The sequence below is a fragment of the Sebastes fasciatus genome, chromosome 14 (assembly GCF_043250625.1).
Source record: "Sebastes fasciatus isolate fSebFas1 chromosome 14, fSebFas1.pri, whole genome shotgun sequence".
Classification (NCBI taxonomy): Eukaryota; Metazoa; Chordata; class Actinopteri; order Perciformes; family Sebastidae; genus Sebastes; species Sebastes fasciatus.
This window is the reverse complement of record NC_133808.1, coordinates 29,526,055-29,545,608: the sequence shown is the minus strand read 5'-3', so window position 1 is coordinate 29,545,608 and position 19,554 is coordinate 29,526,055.

The window sequence follows — 19,554 nt, the reverse complement described above, 5'->3', positions numbered from 1 at the left end:
TGAACATCTCATAATAATAACTCAATGGCACCTCCGTCAACGTTAGTAGCTCTGTTATTTAGTCATACTGTGATTTGTTGTTCACAGTACAGTGTATTATCGGGGAAAAAATAAGGTGCACCCCCTCAGGTTCAGTAGCGTCATGCTTTTGGGTGTTTTTTTTCTCTCCGCCGTGGCTCCGGTCCCAAGCAAAGTGAAAGATGATACAGTTTGCGTATGCGTCATTGTGCATATGTAACTGTCAGAAAGCATCGTAGAGGAATCAATAGTCACGGAGGCATGAGATGCCAAGGAATCGGACAACTACGGTTCTCTATTCTCATCCCTAGTGTTTTCCCTGTCTGCAAAAGTGGCGGATGTCCTGACGATTTTATCCACAACTACGAACAATTTACCTGCATTTGCTGGATGCTGATTTCAGACACAGATCAGAAGCATTAAAGTGCTGCATAAACTTCTATCAATCACTGGAATTGAATTTCCCCATGTGGGTCCTGATGATGCAGGATGACAATCAACAAAACTGTCCAATCAACGAGTTAGCTGTAAATCTGTATAACTTCATGTTTACTTCCCTTTGTTGGTTCGTAAAAAGTCGTTGTGAACATGAACCAGACCAGAACCAAAATTCAACAATGTATGATTTTTACCCTTGGACCAAATGAACCCAACTACAGGTTTGAAGGCACCCTTATTCGTGTTTACCTCGGTCTGCGATCTATGAGGAAGCAGTGCTCACAAATTGCTTATGTGAAACAAGCACCAGGTTTGGATTGCAGTCCCCAGAACTAAAAAAGGTTGAAATCCTCTGATATAATGAGCAGTTTGCAATAAAACTTACTGAGGACATTTATTGTCAGTGTCTAATTAACATTGCTGCCTCTGGGAGCTGTTATGGGGGGACTTTAGGCTTTAGTCTACTATATCATTGGAAATTAGTATATTTGGTTTCTTAATACTGAGACTGATTAGGTGTATAGTGGAAGCAGGGTGTTTGTTTGTGACCTCTTTGCAGCTCATATGGATCATCAAACCTTCTCCAGTCGTGCCATTTCCTTAGTGTACATCAAAATCAGTGCTGACATTCTTCCTTTTTATGGGGTTAACACCTCAGGAAAGCATTAAGCAAACACATCACAGACTGCAGGATCAATAGACAAGTGTGAACAGAGAGAAGCAATCAAACTCTGATTTGGACACAGACAAGTGAAGTCAGTGTGACACCAGACTGAATTACACAAATTGCAATTCCAGCGATAACCCCACTTTTTGTCCGTCTTTGTTAGTCTCACCAACATCTGTGCCCATTCCTGCTGCTCTTTAGCAAAATGTGTGGCGCTAATTTAAAAGAGAGCTTTGTCTTGTGTAAAAACGCGAACATGACCTCATTCTTGACTCAGTGAATGTCGTCTTTGTCTGGCTACTGTTGGTGGTAATCAAGCCCTAGAAATAGAAATGCATTTGCTCTAATGAGGACAGCATCCATTTGGGCATGTTGTATAAAGGTTACGCCGATCAGATGCTCCTTGTGCTTCTGTGTGGCTATCTCTTCCAGAGAGCGCCACACAGACAGAGACAGGAAGTCAATGATGAGGTTGGGAGTGTATAATCACACTTGGGCTTAAACTATTTGTCTACACAGAGTTGTTATTGGCAATATCACAGTTGTAGACATTTACAGTCCACACCATCCCTTGTGGGAATGAGCTTTCGCTTTCTCCAGCATTAACAAATTGCAGTAGGTGAGGTATCAGATTAGAGATGCCCTCAGGCAGCCAAAACACACATTAATCCTGTAATGACCCACTGGGCTGAAGTGAACACCATTCTTTTTCAGATGACACTGAGCAAAAGTTGGCAAAGTGTCTGCCTACTCAATCAACTGGTCAAAATCTAAACTCTTATCTCTTCGTATCACGACTCCAGATCTGAAGATTTTACTTCACCATCACGTCAAAGTATAAAACATTTCACACCAATTAAATAATCCTGTAACCTTCACACCAATGGTGACAGCCATCCAAGAGGAACTAACAAGATGAAACTAATTAGCACTTTCACAGATTGGCTGAATTTAGAAATAAGAAGCCTTAAAAAATTCAGCTACTTATTCAGTATGTCCCCAGTGATCAAAAACACAATGGTTTGATATCTAAACATTATAGAATTTAGCTGCTATTTCCTCCTCCATGTAACAGATAAGGCTCAGGATGAATGAAACCTCATACTCCATCCATGGCAGAACAACCACAGGATTGGCATCTATTGATAAAAGATCTACCATTTATCGACAACTCAGTAACAACCCAGCTTTTGAAATGAAGCAACATTTTCTTGACTGAGTATATTTTCCTGGTGCGTCCATGAAGATCTTCAGGCTGCAAAATGGTTTTAACTCTCCTGGTTCATTGTATTTTAACCACTTTTACCCGATGGAAGAAATAGTTTTTAAAAGACGAGGCCTTAACGCTACTAAAACAAAACTCCAAGTGTATTTCGTCCAAACAATGTTTGTTTGGCAATAATTTCAATATTTTAGTTTCAAAATCAACAAACAAGAAATTGTATTTTTACTTTATGATATTTTTGACCGTTTTTATATTGAATGTACATACTTGACTTTGGATTCTTTTTTTACCTTATCTACATTGTTATTGATCTTATTTGTTATTTTATTACTTGATTATATTTCATTGTTATAATAAAACTACCCCATTTGGAGTCAAAATTATACAATTTAGTTTTGTTTTTTCATTTTATACTGTGCACAACAGTAGAATGTGATGATGCACAGGGTAAATGTCATGGTCAAAGGCTCCATTGTGTGCACATCGCCTCCTGTGTTGGATATCAGTAGTATTTTAGAGCCAGATTCCCTTTCAAGAGGTAGAAAACCCATTTGGCACACTTTGGGTGGCCAAATGGAGAGTCCGCCTGGTTCCATCCTCACTAAAACCTTTATAGAATCTATGTGCTTTGTGTTATTTATATCTGCTTTGGCACAGTTGTAGTCAAGGAGTTGTTGAATAAATTCAGTAGCATCTCTGTGCATTACATCATTGCTATAATGGTTTTATCCATTGTCTAATCTAGAAAACATTTTAGGCGAGGATAAAAATGTAAATTTTTCCCTCGGTTCATCACAGTTTACTCCGGCATAGTAACAGTCACAATGTACTTACACATTCTCTGAGGTCTTACCTATCGATAGAGACCAAGATCATGCATATGGACCTGGTAGTTGTGGAGCTATTCTTTATTTAATGTTTGTCTAGGCGAACTACACCTTCCAGCACCTATAGGACTTAAGAGGTTAATGAGAAGTCAAACCCCATCTTGTCCATACAGTTTTGAGGTGTTGACCCTGTTAATCTGTGAGATCTATGAGAGGTGGAGCTGCTGACAGGGGGTTACTGTTCAACAAGTATCTGTCATGCTGTAATATCCATGTAGACAGTAAACAGTAAATGTAGTTTAACGCTTAAAAAGCAAAAAATACCTGGTTCAAAATATCTTGCTATCCTCATACCTTTCTTGGTCTGCTCATATTTCCTTTTGCCCTTGGCTAGCTTGAATTCCACATTGTATTAGAAAGTTGGAATAGGGAAATGGTGAAGGTCACTCAAAGACACTTTGCAGGTAATTTTTGATGAAAACTGAGGGACTCTGAGGTGAAACTCTGGAGGAAAAACTGGCTGCGTCAAGTGAGCTAATAGTAATAGAGAAATGAAAAATGACACATTGAGGGGAGAATTCACAGAAAAATGGATTGGGCTGATAGCAACATGAATTGCGCATCATTCGCAACCGCTGCCTCGTCGCAAGGTCCGATTCACAGAAGATATTGCGCTAATGATACTACAGCGCAAACACAGCAATAAAGTTTTGCAGCTGAGTGCCCTTTGTTTGTATCTGATTGCAATTATCCATGTAGCAAAGTATAAATGTGCTTGAGGCCAATGCGTCGGTTGTGAGGGGTGAGAGTCAGTCGAAGCAGGATCGGAGTCGATTCGGGTCAGACTCTGGCTCATTTAACTTTAACTAACTCTCCTTTCATTGTGCCCATGTACTGCGCTGCAGACCGCAACACTATGTGGGTGGGTGAAATAATACATCATTAATGAGGAAAATATTAATTACATTACATACACAGCAGCGTAACTTCATTAATTATTGACATCTTGTTTTGTTTCTTATGTATTTTTCAAAAATGCCATGTAGGCCTTTATTCATTTATTTTTCATGATACAACTGTCGTTACATCCAGTCACTGCATCCCAGTTTGAGCGGACACCCGTTATAAATGTTCTTCAGTTACCACCAACTCTGTGAAGACGGTTATAATTTCACTGTAACTGCGTATCAGCGCTGATCTTTATGAATTGGACTGTTTATGCAGTGAGGCTTATTTGCACAGAAAGGGGCTGATTTTGCACCGAATGTGCATATTACTTAATTTCAATATGTGCAAATAGCAAGCTATTTGCTTGGCAGTGCAGTTAGGGGTGCATTTCACCCTTTTGGGGTCCTTTGAGAATTACACGGTTATATTACGTTTTCTTTTTGTTTTAATTGCACGTTTAGCGGCTGCAAAAGCTGCAATCTTTTTGTGAATTCGCCCCTCAGTTGAAAGAAATGTCAAAGAATATTTAGCAGGTGCTTAAATGACACTTGAGGAAACGCCACTTTTCGAGATTTTTGCTTGTTACCTCCGCCAGGGAGGTTATGTTTTTGGTTAAGTTTGTTTGTTGGTTTGTTTGTCTGTTTGTCAGTAGAATTACGGAAAAACTCCTGTCCCAATTTACAAGAAAGTTGGTGAAAGGATGAAGCATGGGCCAAGGCATAAGCCATTACATTTTGGAGTGGTTCCAAATCACGGGGCGGATACACATATTATTTTCCACTTATGGAAACGGCTGCTCTCTCCGAGTGCCCTTCTAGTTATCTTTGTGTTAGATGAGAAAAGAAGAGAGTTTGGGTTGCAGGAGGCACAAAATCAAAAATTATATTGGTAAACCAGACAACATGGCCATGTTTAAAAAATGAACAACACAGCAGGGAAGTTAATCATGTCAGTACTGCATGCAAAGCGTTGTTATATTGATGAATGCAAACCAAAACTTATAGGCATGAAAAAAAACAGGTGCCTGCAGGGAAGCGAGAGTGAGCTGATTACTTCAGGGCCGAGGCTGCTCAGGTGAGCCGCATCAGCTAACGACGCTCCCACCGCCGCTGCTGCTCGGCTCCTGGAGGAGGAGACCGGTGACTAAACTCCACGGCAGCCAGGCTGCTGCTCATATACAGAGTGGGAGGGTTATTACATTATGAGGAATTCTAAATTTAAAAGGGCTAAATCATTGTTGAACTTTGTAAATCATTCAGACATGTTAGTATTCACAATGTGAAAAGACTCTTTTTTTAAACCCAGAATTTGGCAGTGATGCTAAATAATCATGTGTTGTACTTTTCTCCACATGCAAGCGTATCTTGAGGACTTTGTTTAATTATCTGTCGGTTCAGTCGCCTTTTGAACACACAGCCATCTGGATGTAGATGTATATTTTTATCCAAATCATTATGGCTGCAACTGTGTGGGCCAATTACCTCGAATGCGACACGGCTAAACCTCCAAATTCCTTTGGCAGTTTTATTGTGTTTGATTTCATGCATCCGATTTAATTTCTAAAAGACAAAACAACATTATTTCATGAAAAAAAAATGTACCCATTTCAAAAATAAGACAACGCAGCAGCAGCTCTGAGATGTTCAGAAGGGAATCATTATGGTGGTGATGAGAGAGAAGGATGTGATTGTAACTATAAACTCAGTTGTGGTTTTTTTTTGTCTCAGCAAAAAAACAGAGCTTCAGTTATGACAAGGTGGTATGATTTGCCAGTGTCAGCCGGCCGAGGTGTAGAATCCCCAGTTGGGAGCTTAGCCGCTCTCAATTAAATCCACAAGCGAGCACTTTGATGGTGGAGGGCTGCACTGTGAATTAGCCTCTATGTGAAGCTTTTGTAGCTCTGCCACCGGCTGAGTGCACTCACAATGACCTCTTTCCTGTCCTCAAGCAGAGACAGAGAAAATGATAATGAAAAGGCAGCAGTGTCAAGGAAAAAAAAAGTATTTTATTATACACCTCCATAATGGAAGCCTGTGAAAGTGAAGTAAATTAGGACACTGCGTTCCTTTATAAAGTCATAATGCCATCTGAAAAGTTGTCATCAGCAAGTTGGTTTTCGAGCACACTGGTGGGAAATTTTCTTAATTACCATTATGAGGTCCCAGGGCAGCCAACCTTTACAACCGCAGTAAGTTAACACAGCAATCTTCTGTGTCTACTGTCATCTTCTTAAGATACAAGTTTAAGGAATCCCTTTATTCTTCTCAGCTTGTTGTCTTTTAGGAAAGCTGGATTCCTTGTGTTTGTCAGTTGAGGTGAAAAATAGGTCATAGAGTAGTTTCTTTGGTTGAAGCGACGTATCCATGAAGAGGAATAAATCTCCCAGGACTAACAGTTCAGGTTATTTGTGTCTGTTTGTCTCTTAAATGTTTTCCAATTTCAGTAAGTAATTTTATACGATGCACATCATGGAGGCATCTTACAGCACTGTCATGAAATATTAATAAAGTTTTGAACACTGTTTGCAGGTTTCAGCTCAACCCAGTTCCTAGAAAAAAATGTTGGCATTGTACATCTGCAACCCATGGGATATGTTAAATGTGGACGTTTCTGAACCAACGTTTCATAAATACGTTTTACATCAGCCTCATATCACGCTTACAGAGACGGACAATGACACATGATTGACGTTGTGAAATGATTGGATAGGTTTAGGCAACAGAACTACCTGGTTAAGATCATGATTTGTGCTCAATAATAACGTAACTTTCAATAACAGTCACTCCTTATACTACGTCACTTGGTCTGATCGAATGCAAAATACTAATACATAATACTCGTCAACCCTCCTGATTTTGCCGGGACACTCCCGTTTTTTTTATCGCCCTCTCTAAATTTCCTACCGGAGTCGCAATTCTCCCATATTTCTCCCAATTTCTGACAGATGTTCACACCTTTCGAGGGCTGCGCTCGCTGCACATCACAACACGCAGCATCCGAAGTTGGGCTTTGCTCTACGCAGCGCAGAGCCATCGTGGCGCAGCACAAGCCATTGTAAATAACTGGTTTCAGAGCGCAGTGGTGCCGTTGTTACGTTGTGTCTGAAAGGACCTTCAGTGAGTGAGAGACGGAGAGAGAAATGAAGAGTACTAAGAGAAAGAAATACTCAAGTAGGGGCAAAAAATGAATGAATGAATGAATAAAAACTGATCACTGAAACTGAAAGATAGGCTTCTCACGGTACTTTCAGCCCAGCCTCCGGGATAAAAGTCCTGAGTTCGACCCATCCACCACAACCTACTCCTTGCATGTACGTTATCGCTGTTTATGTTACTACTATTACCGGATGTAAGTAGCTGAATAGCTGCCGTGTGATTATTCTCACTTGGGTGCAAATACACACTCCGGAAAGTGGCAGAATATGGAAGGATGTTTGGATGGATATTAAAGTGTGTTAAGTCATCAATTATAAATATCAGGTTTTGATCTGAGTGCTTCAGACAACACAAAGAAATGCAGAATGGAGAAGAGGTTTTTTACACTTAGCTGTGGTGAAAAGTTTACCCATGCTTCCTCCCCACCAGTTTGTCCATTGTGGAGGACGCCTCCCAACGATAGCGTCGAAAATGACCAGAGTTTTATCAACGAATACTGAACATTTGAAGCTTCACAAAGGTAACATTTATTGCTGAGCTGCTCAGCTAAAATAACTGTTGATTGCAGAGAACTTTTAAAGTATTTATGAAAACAGTGGTAAACATCAGGTTTTGTCAGTCAGACCGAATCAAAGAGAAAGGGCTCGTAATATGAATGGGAATGATCAACAACAACAACACAGGGACAAGCTTATCAGAGGAACTAAAGAGAATGCCTAAATAAACCACAATACAATTCAAGCCACCTGCTTGTGTGACTGCACTACACAGAGAATACATCAGTTCATTGCCAGGCGGTGTTGTATCTTTTAACTGGGATAATCAAGGTCTCTTTTAAAACAAACTGCTCGGGGGGGCTGCAGTCACAAAACATCCTAAAACCCAAAGTACAGCTTCTAACTGACTAACAAAACTATTGCATGTCAGCCCTCACTTTAAAAATCCTTGGACTATCACAAAGCTTTTCAACAGTAAAACCTGCTCCTGTTGGAGAAGTTGGAGATAAGTCGGCTGCTGGTAAAGTCATTATAAAGCTTTAAAGGCCTTTCTCACAGCGGACTCTGTCGCAGTATAGGAAGAGTACAGGTGTTACTAATAGCACTAACGATGGCTCTGTTCCACTGAGAGCCACAGAGAGCCAGCAGGAGCCTGAAATCAAAGTTAATTATTTACACCTGTGCTTCTCCCACTGTGACGCATTAAAATGTCCTCCATGAAAAAGGCTTATGGAGCTTTTAAAAAGGGACTGACTCAATCACAAAGGGGTGTTTTGATGGTGGTGGATCTGGTAGGGTTGCCAACAAACAATCCAGTAGTTGGAGATCAAGGTTCTGATAACTCTCTACTGAAAAAAATACTTTAATCCAGCTGTTTGTCTGCCTGCATTATCCATCAAATTCAAAATGTTCTTTCAACACTCAACATTGTTCAACAGTTTTCCTACTTTCCATTATATGATTGCCAACTAAAATAAATAAATAAAGCTTATTATTATTATTTTATGCCAATTCCTGGATGGCACACAGATGAGTATATGTTGGTCAACAAACCAATCCCATCAAGTCTATCCATCTATTTATCTTGTCCGATGGCAAATTAAACTATTTAGCTACGTAACTTGTAACTCCAACTTTAGCCCGTTTGCATGAAAAGGCGTATAAAAGCCACGATACAGACATTTAACGTGCAATAAGTACGCCTTTCTTGATTTCCTCCGTGTCATTTGTATGCCATGTATCCTGTACTGACTGCAATGTAAACGCATCCGCGTATCCACTTAGTTAGGGTAAGGGCAAACATCATGGTTGGGCTTAAAATAAGTAAGTAAACTAAGTAAAGCATGTACGGAAATAACTTCGGAAAACACATCACCAACGTCAACAAAAAAGTCTTGAACACGGGTCTCCTGGTTAAACGTCTGGTGTTTGTTGGACCCATACACCTCCCCACCCGGCCACCACATGTGGTTTTTCGTACAAATGATGTGAAAGTCAAGAAAGGCGTAGTTATTGTACGCTAAGCACCTTGTGTGTTATTGTGGCATTTATACTCCTATTTGTGCGAACAGGCTCGGTGTGAGGGGAGGTGTATGGGTCCAACAAACACAAGGCTTTCATCCAGAAGACCGTTGTTCGCTGTGCGTTACATTTGACTTTTCACTTTACAATCAGCTGTTTATTTGTGTCCTGTGTTCACAAAGTCACATTTTCACTGTAAAAACATTGTAATTTTGAGCCCAACCATGTCATTTTTGTTTAATTCACAACATTAAGCACTTGTTTACTGCAACCGAAAAGTGACACAGAGAGGTCTGACAAAGCCTAATTATGCAAAGAGTTGGGAGGAGAGCATGTTGGTGAAGCTAGCAGCTTGTGGAAGACTCCGGTGCGTGCACGGGTTAGCACCCTCAGCATTCTCTATGGTAAAATAATATACTTTATGAATACAACCCCTGATTCATTATGTGTTTTTCCTCTTTCTACCTCCTACCCACAGTGTGTAGGACCACACACATTCACTCACAGACATACACCGAGTCGCACAGGCGTTAATCTGCAGCTCCGACTCGTTCAGGTTTGTGATTTTCAGCCAAGGTCTTTCCATTCCCTCCCTCTCCGTAATGTAAGATGGTGGGAGCCCAAGTATGACAAAGAGTATATGTCTCTGTGTTTGACAGGGTGACCCAGTGGGCGAGGAGAAGCTTCTACAACCGGTGGGGACGCATCTGGCCGACTCTCTATTATGACAAATCTCCCTCAAAATGAGAGTACGCTTGCAATATATTACGGCGCTGGATAGGAGCCTCGTGGCCCAGAATGATTCCAGCTGCTGCGTCCACCTGCCTCCTCCATTATCCGCTTGAGAAAATGACAGTGAATAGGTCACACAGTATGGATATGACATTCTGTTTCTCCAACAAGCAATCAGAGGATTTATTTTGAATATTAAGAAAGGAGGTGAAAGGAAATAAAAATAATGAAAAATGAAAATTGGATTATAAGAATGCATTTTTTTTTAATTGAGGGACTGATCCGCAGCATAATCAGAAGCAAAACATGACCGTGAACTATTGATGTACTCTGGTCATCAGCTCTGCTCAACACTCCTCTCTGGCAAACAACTTGCTGTTACAGCCATCCAATCATAGAATTGAGTTTAAACCAATCTATTCCCTTTTATTCCGTGGCAATGATGAACTTTATTGAAGAAGAAAATGTAAGGGAGAAAAAACAATAATTAAAGCACAGGCAATGCAGTTTTAAAACAATCTCTAATCCAAACTGTAACATTGTCGTGGTTATTTGTATTAAAGCCTCTCGTCCCTCATGATCACATTGCTACAAACGCTTAATTATTTGTTCTGCAGCAGTTTTCAATAACACATTATCCAGCCTCAGGTCATAATTCCCCTCCCAAAGCACAGGCAGTGTGAGAACTTCCAGTGGGGAAAAAACAACGCCGACATGTGGATTTACCATCTGTATTTGCATGTGTGGTAAAAAAAAACCAAATAAACACCTTGTTACACGTTGTACTAGTCTCCCCCCGAGACATTATCAGCATGAAATTACCTTGTTCATACCGTATTTTGACATAAATTACTTAGAGCTGAATGTTGTAAGACTAAAAGCATGCTATCTGAGTTTTGTAAAAAATAAATAAAGTGGAAGCTACCCATGTGTTGATAATGGGTTCTGTTGTAGATCACTATAAATACCTGGGAGAGGTCTTCGGTATTTACATTGGGTGATCACATGGATCATGAGCAACAAGTCCTCCAAGTTAAACTACAAAATATGTAACCTTGTAATTGCTGTCCAGAACAATGCATAACCTCTTAAGCCCTATAGGATGCTGGAAGGTGTGGTTCGCCTAGACAGACATACCCAAAATAAATCAAGAATAGCTCCACAACTACCAGGTCTATATGCATGATCTTGGTCTCTATGGATAGGTAAGACCTCAGAGAATTCACCCCAGTGTCAGTAACATTGTGACTGTTACAATGCCTGAGTAACTGTGATGAACCAAAGGAAAAATGTTGTGGTATTAATGTGTCTTCCCATGAGACCAGGTTGTTTTAGATCCACCCCACTACATCACCTACCCTGGCTAACAATTACGTGGGATGTATCCAGATTATTGTGCATTACTTTTCATAGGTATAGCTACAAACTAACAGCCATGTTTTGCTTTGTGGCTCCTTAACGTGACACTACGTCCTCCTTTACTCCCTTCGAACAAGAGTCAGAATTCCTGCAGCCGCTAGAAGTCTTCGGCACTCAGACGTTAACCGTTTTTGGGCATTTGCTGCAACGGCTGATGCTGTTGTTTTCCTTGGAAGGAGAGTCTCATCATCATCATGTGATTGTGATGTGATTGGTTGAAACCATCTATGTTTATGCTGCTTGGGGAATATCGTGTTAAAGCAGAAACGCTGAGGAAGATTTTAGTGTCTTATATTCTGTGTTTTGAACTACTGTGTTCTGTTCTGGTGTCTACAATGTTCTGTAAGAGTGTGTTTTATTGCTCATGATATTATATTGCACCAGCTATTCATCATTAGCCATTACTTAGTTTGTGAACTTGTCAGAACTTCCAGAATGTCAAAGCACAAAGACCTTAATCACGTCCGTACATTTCGATGTTGTTAGGAAACATCTGTTCGCCGCACAATTAAAAGCAATCAACTGAAATATCCCAAGCTGTAACCGAACCTTCAAAAATAACAGTTTTATGGGCCAAGCATTGTATGAAACCTAACTGATAATCCTTTGTAAATGGAGGCATTACGTTGTTTTTTGTTTTATATCCGTATATGTGTTTAGAAGACCCATTCATGCAGTTGAAAATGTGCAACATATGCAACCAAACAAGTATAATATTTTGTAATTTGAGGTATATTGTGGTGTTTTTGTGATATGTAATTTAAAAGAATTTGTCAGGTCAGAAATGTCAAACAAAGCCTCTTTTTTACTCTTCACTTTAAACAGGTCATATATTAACGAGCTAGTTTTGTCGTCTGGTTCAGTCAGCTTGAAACAGTTGCACCTCTGAGGAAATATTTAGTAACAACTCATCTTAGGAACAGATGATCCAGGGGATTGAACAGTACAAAAAGATGTTTGTAAGGAGGACAAACGATTTCCATCATTCTTTATTTTAGCATCAAGGTTTTTCTTTCCAAAATTAGGAATTTACAGCGGGCATTTATTCTAGCGTGAAAGTATTTATTCAGCTTTAGTCTGCAAAATAACTGATGTTATCTCAGAGCGTATTAGAGCCGTTCACTGCTGCTTATGAGATATGGAAGTGATGCATGGATCTGAAACTGTTACAATTCCAAGCCAAAGAAGCAGAAAATGAATGACATATATTTGTTTGGTGGGTTTTTTTCTCCTTTCTTCCTATTAGTCAGATTTACCAGCTGTGACTCCTTTGTCACAACTTGGCACATATTAAGTCCTGCAGTTTGAAAGCCAAATAGCTTTAAAAATATGTTAGGTGCAGATTGTTTACCAAAGCAGACACAAACGGACCTGCAGTACAATAAGTAGCTGGAAAAACCTGTGAGGAAGTGAGAGCGAGGTGCACTGTGAATCCATGTAATTAGCTGCTTTGTGAATGAACTGCGATCATTACATTGTGTTAGACTGGAGTGTAGTACACAAATGTCAATTCTTAGACTTTAATGCAACCCAGAAAATATGTTGGCATTGTACGTTTGTTCAAACCACGGGATACGTTGCAAGTCCAAAAATATCAGCCTTGTATCACTCTTGCAGAAACCGTTGTGAAATGATTGGTTAGGTTTAGGCAACAAAACTACTTAGTTAAGGTTAGAAAAAACACCACGGTTTGTGTTAAAATGATAACGTAACAATATAACTAATCAAAGAACAACCGCCTATTTAGCGGACTTTCTTACGTAGCGTTATGTAACAAACAACGTTACATAAAAAGTGTAAAGTCAACGTTGACTTTTGGTTTCACACGGGCCACAAACAGCGGTCTCCTGGGTGAAAGTCCTGTGTCCCACCCGCCCACCTCCTTGCTTGGTGGGCCCGATCCCAAATGTCTACACCCACAGACTCACAGACTTTGCGGGAACTTACCTCAAAGTCCGTGAGGGTTTAGGGTTGTCTTACTGTCAAATCGTCAAGTGCTTGAGGGCTCTCTCGCAGACATTTTGAGCCCTTTATGAACACTTTCCATAAGTCTTCATTTCTGCAGACTTTGCCTGAGGGAATAACCCACAATTCATAGCTTTGTAACGTTAAACACAGAGTAACCAGGGGAAGCCCGGAGGCGTTAAAAAAAAAAGAAAAGAGGACGGCACATGGGTGTTCAGCCTGGCGTATTCAATTTACACAGAAACATTAAGGATTTAAGATGGTACATAAAAAACACTTGAAATCAGAGGACTTCAAGTATTATACAACTATACACACACATTTATTCATCAACCATTTCTTTTCATTTTGCTGTTTTGACAAATACAAGTTAAGTGTTGTTGTTAGTATGTTAGTTTTTGCACTTCTACTGAAAATTCATGAAGAAAAAAATAAAAATAATGGATGAAGTCATGGCGATATGTTAAATAAACACTTGTGTTGTGGCCACAAATCAACAAGTTGGTCCTCCATTTCTGAGGTCATCTTACTACGACTGTATGCTTTGCCTTTTGCATTAACCCATGCACCCAAAAGGCAAAACATCAGAAAAACAGGTTCCACACACTGCATAGGTAGCTCCCAGCAATTTTAATGAAGCAACGTTTCGATCTAACAGAGATCTTCTTCAGGCATTGCCAAGTCACCATCACAAAGCAGAACAGGCAATATGTGGACAAAGACACATCACCACTCAGGTGCTTGGGATCTGCTTGATTGGAAGTCATTCAGGTCACACAGCTGGACCGATCATGGGAGGGCAGAACATTCCTCTAAAATACAACACTGAAAATATCAAGTCATTGTTGCACAAGCACTAATCGATCACATCACAGGTTAAGTTCAACATTATAAGTTGCAAATCTTCAAAGATATTTATTTATCACTGATTGGTCCAGTGAGTAGATTCACAAACAAATACATCTATTTTTGGCTTGAATCTCGTGTCTGTGCTCAACATAGGAGGCATGAGACTGGAAGATGTTCAAATCAGGTAGTAAAAAACGTAAAATAAAATCCCACAATTGGCGTTGCCAAGGTAACGTGATATGTTGCCGCAAAGTGCTGGCCCATTCGTATTCATACCATACCAGCCTCTCACACTCGACCATTTACCAGGTGATGTCAGGTAAGTCCCTGAGGGTTCAGGGCTTAAGGCCTTAGGGGGGGGCTTGGGATCGAGCCTTATACTCATTATTACACCACGTGACTGTGCTTCTCTCATTGTATTACGTCACCTGATCTTACCGAATGCAAAAACATCCACATTCAACGCATACCGTCCAATGCCGACATTTTTCCCTGGCGACTGGGCTGCTTTAATGACAATAGGACGACTCTAACTTTCTTCTTAGTAATAAGAGGAAGGTTAAGAAATGAGAAATGAACAGAGAGAAAATGCAGCTCATTCGTAGATGATTAAATATCTGAAATGAAATGTTATGAAAACCCCACGCCCAGGCACTTCAGTTCCCCTGCCAAATATGATTCTTCTGCCAAGTACAGCAGCATATTATTTTGTGCACAATGAGACATGGAGGAATATAGCAGACCATACAGCAACAAAAGCAGCTGCTAAAGGTGGAAATCATGTGAGCTGGAGTGTAAATTGAATGACCGGCGCACACAGCCCGGTGTGGACACATAGTTAAAGACATTTCATATCACAATAATAAGCTTTTTTTTACCAAAATGTACATTGAAACCACGATACAGGCATGTGTTACTGTAACTACAGTATGTGTGGCAGCGAATGAAGACGCTGCCAAGTCATGTCTCTTAATTTAGTACAGCTATTGTGTATTTATTATCCAGGATGATGTTATTATATTATAGATTTGTTTTATTGTTGCTATTGTTGGCATCGGATCCCAACCTGGAGCTCAGGACCTCCCTCAGGGGCGCTGCGGGAGGCAGAGGAGACGTGACATGATTAAAAGGATTGGGATGAACAAACATATTATACTGCTGCAGAAAATTGTTTCCTTTTCTCTGATCTTTTTTTTTTCTTTTTGAAATGATTGGCTAGTAGGTCTCACCATATATGCTCCTAACAATGTACAAATGAAATAACCTGAGAAAACACTCTTTGATTTAACATATGCAGCCTGTGACAAGGTGGATTTTATTTTCAATTTAACCCACCCAAATGAAAATGGGATGCTATCTTCTTAGAGACAGGCTTTGTTCATCTTCCCAACGTGCCGTCTTGTGCTTCCTTTTGTTTTATTACGTTACGTCCTGTATTGCATCCTTTGTCTCTGTGTGATTTTTTGATTAGTCGGTTTTCCTCTAAAGTTGCTTTTGTGACTGCAGAGCGAGTCTTGACTTGATTTGCTATTCAAACGCTTTCCAGAGACTATTTTCTGCTGTCCCTGGTTTGACAGTTGATATTGTCTCCACCGGAGAATAAAATCAAGGAGTTTTGTCAGGTTACAATGGAGAACGGGGACACTTCTGTCAATGCTGATACCGGGGAGCCATGTGATCAATGTGAGGAAACAGAAGCTTGAAAGAACTGAACTGAATTTCATCCAGGTTTTTTTTTTTTGTGGGAAAGAGAGATTGTTCTGCTAACCTCTAACCAGCGGATTCTAGTCAGCAATAATGACCTCGTCCACATTTCCCATGTGGGGCATTTTTCTCGGGGTGACCGAATAAAGCCATGCGATTCAAATGAAAGCATGAAGGGACATAATTGGCTTTTCAGCAGAAAGAAAAGCTATGAGAGAGCAATAAAGCACGGAGGAACGTGAAAGGCAATGAAACAAGAAACATTAGCTTTGGAAACGAGCTCCATAATCCATGCAATTAAAATGAAGTGGCTGACAATGTCAGTTGGCCATTTCCGTTTGCATTGTCCGCGTTCAGCTCCTCGCGGCGTCATTGCTCCTTTGATCCTTTCATGACTCTCTGGAGCTCGATACAGAGGAGGGGAACATTTAGAAACATTTGTTTCAATGACTACAGCTGTAGGCGATTTGAATATGAGAACTCTGTTTGCATTATGTGGACGCAAAAGCCCGGAGAAAGATATGGAAAACATTAGGACCATTCAAGCTGAGTCTAATCCCCCTTCTGGTGCTGGAATTGCAGGGCTTTTGTCCACTTGGCAGCTGTGGAATGGTGTTGCTAAGGCTATCTAGGGGAGCAAAGTATACGCTTCCCCGTTTTTTTTTGGGGCTCACATATCACCTGAATCTGTGACACCTATCTGATTGCAGCTTTGTCAGGATCCTCTATCTGGCACAAAACTACTGAGTGAATCGTCCTCTGATGCAGCCACTGTGGAGAATTTAATTTGGGAAGCACAGACACTGCGGAGAGTTTCACACTCGCAACATGATGGATGAGCAGGAGTTTTCGGATGCAAAGAAGTCTCATATTTAGGCCTGAGCACTTGTGTTGATGGTGTCCTTGAGGGGGGAGAGAGTTCTCCTTCACAATCAGTGTCCAACTAACCAGAAAACAGGCGGAAGTTACAATTACACTTCCCAGATGTGATGAAAATCTCCTCCTGAGCTCAAGGGCGGACTTTTCCATTAGGCAAGGAAGGGCAGCTGTCTGGGCCCCCAGCTACCAGGACCCATAATACTGTCATATAGTAGGGCTGGATGATATGGAGAAAATCTAATATCACAATAATGTACATTATTAAATTTTTGATAATCATCAGTAATGTGGATATAATGACTAAGTGGTTAAAGGCAAATAAAAGAACAGCTAACAGGCTGGTAAATTCAGAAAATTACATCACTTTACTGTAATGCAGCCTGAAAACCAGGAAAACACCTATGCCATAATAACAATATCCAAAATCTAAGACGATATCTAGTCTTGTATCACGATATTGATATAATATCAATATATCGCCCAGCCCTATAGTATAGTAGTATATATATACTATGATGGTTAGACACCATACATATAAAATGATGCCCCCAACAAGTTAAAAAGCTATTTCACACAGCATCAAACAATGAAACGAGTAATGAAATTCTCAGTGGGTATTTGGTATGCTAAAATGGAGATGCTAAAATGTAGTTTTACAGTAGCATGAACAGCAAAGAGCCATATCTAAACTCAGCAAACTGACTCACTGATATCACGTACACAGCAATATCTATCTAACATTTTCTAACAGCCACCGCAAGCTGCAGCGAAGTGAAGCTGTAGCAGTAAAACTCATCAGAGTATTAAATTCAGTAAGGGGTGTGTTTCATCAACCCGGTCTCACTCCCAAACTCGTTAAATACCGACGCTTGGCCAGTGGCCCTCGGCGTCTGATTCCGACGCACCGGGCTTTCAACTAACTCCACCGTAAACCCATTTGTGTGAACGGTCAAAGCAACTGATGAAGTATAAAGAGCAGTAAAGTCAACGTTGACTTATTTTACCTTACTTTTGTTATGTAACTTACATACTTAACTAGCGACGCATATGTAAGTTGCATAACAAACAAACTTATTGTAACCCAAACCACGATTGTTTCCTAAGCCTAACCAAGCACACCTTTTGTTGGAAGATTATTTTTAAAAGAAACTGCACGTTTCATGTGAGCACAGAAGTTTATTTTGAAAAGACACTTTGCCTGTAGCGAACGGAAACTGACCCGCCGTCCAAAAGTGATGCTAGAGGAGTATCTAGAGCAGCATAATTTGAAGCGTAGGAGCACTGACCAACTCGTACCAAGAGAAGCGACCACATCACACCAATCCTTGCTGCCCTTCACTGGTTACCTGTGAGTTTTAGAATTGATTTTAGGCTTTTACTGCTTGTTTTTAAAGCCTTGAATGGTCTGGCTCCTGCCTATATTGGTGATTTGCTGACTCCCTATGAGCCTGATCGATGCTTGAGATCCTCTGCCAGGGTCCTACTAACAGTTCCAATATCCAAACTTGTCAGCAAAGGTGTGGAACAAAGCTGTGGAGCTCAGTATCAGCAAACTCAGTATCTTCCTTTAAATCTCTTCTTAAGACTCACTTTTATATTTTGTCTTTTTCTTAACTGATGGTGCACCGTTGTAACTATTTATATCATTCTATTTTGTTTGGATTTTAAGTTCTGGGTGTTAATTACTTTTATCATGTTTTTATTGTGAAGCACTTTTATTATTATTATTCCTGACCAGGCGTTGGTATTTGACTAGTTGGGAGTGAGAATGTTTTGGTTTCATTGCTTATGAGTTCAACTTATTGTTTATAAAATGAATAATATCTTATGTCTTCTTTCAAAGGTTGCATAGTGTCGCTCGAAAGTATCCATGGTAAAACTCCTACTTACTAATGTCAGTTTCACCTAACTTTAATGACTACATGACTGGAGTCAGCTGGAGTTTGGTATCAGTACAGCGTGCTAACACGGCTCAGCTCACGGTCCCAGCAGCACATAAACAGACAGACATAAATATAACATATCGCTCAATAAATAAAAAAGAAATCACAGTTTTCCTCAGAAGCAGAGATAAATGCAGAGGAACATTCTGGAGTTTCCTCACGTGTTAGTAGAAAACACCTCTACTCCAACCTCCCCTGATCCTAATGTCAGGGACAAAGACGATGCAAGAAAATGAATCGATGAATGACTACATGTAATCCACGCTCAATTATTAGCATCTTTGAAGTATCGCTTTTATGGCCCACAAACGGACTGTTTTAGTTCAGTCCCATCGCTCTAATCAGCAACACTTTTAGCCATAGTAACCAGTTGTTTTCAGCAACAACAAAAAAAGCCACTAAAGCATATACTAGCTGACCAGCACCAAAAAGCACACACAGTTAGCACCTAAAGCTACTGACACAGTGGAGCGTTTAGCTGCTAAAGAGCCAGATATTTCCCTGAGGAGTTGGAGTGGACCAACCCCCTGAGGGGGACGGCTGTGGCTCAGTGGGCAGAGCGGGTTGTCCTTTAATCACAAGGTTGGTGGTACGATCCCCAGCTCCCATACTATATGTAGTAATAAGTAATATGTATAATATCCCATACTGTCTACCGTATGTTGAAGTGTCCTTGCTCCCCGGGAGCTTCACAGCAGCCCACTGCTCTGAAAAATGCTTAGGAGGGGTTAAATGTAGAAGTCAGATTTCATGTATGTATATGACGA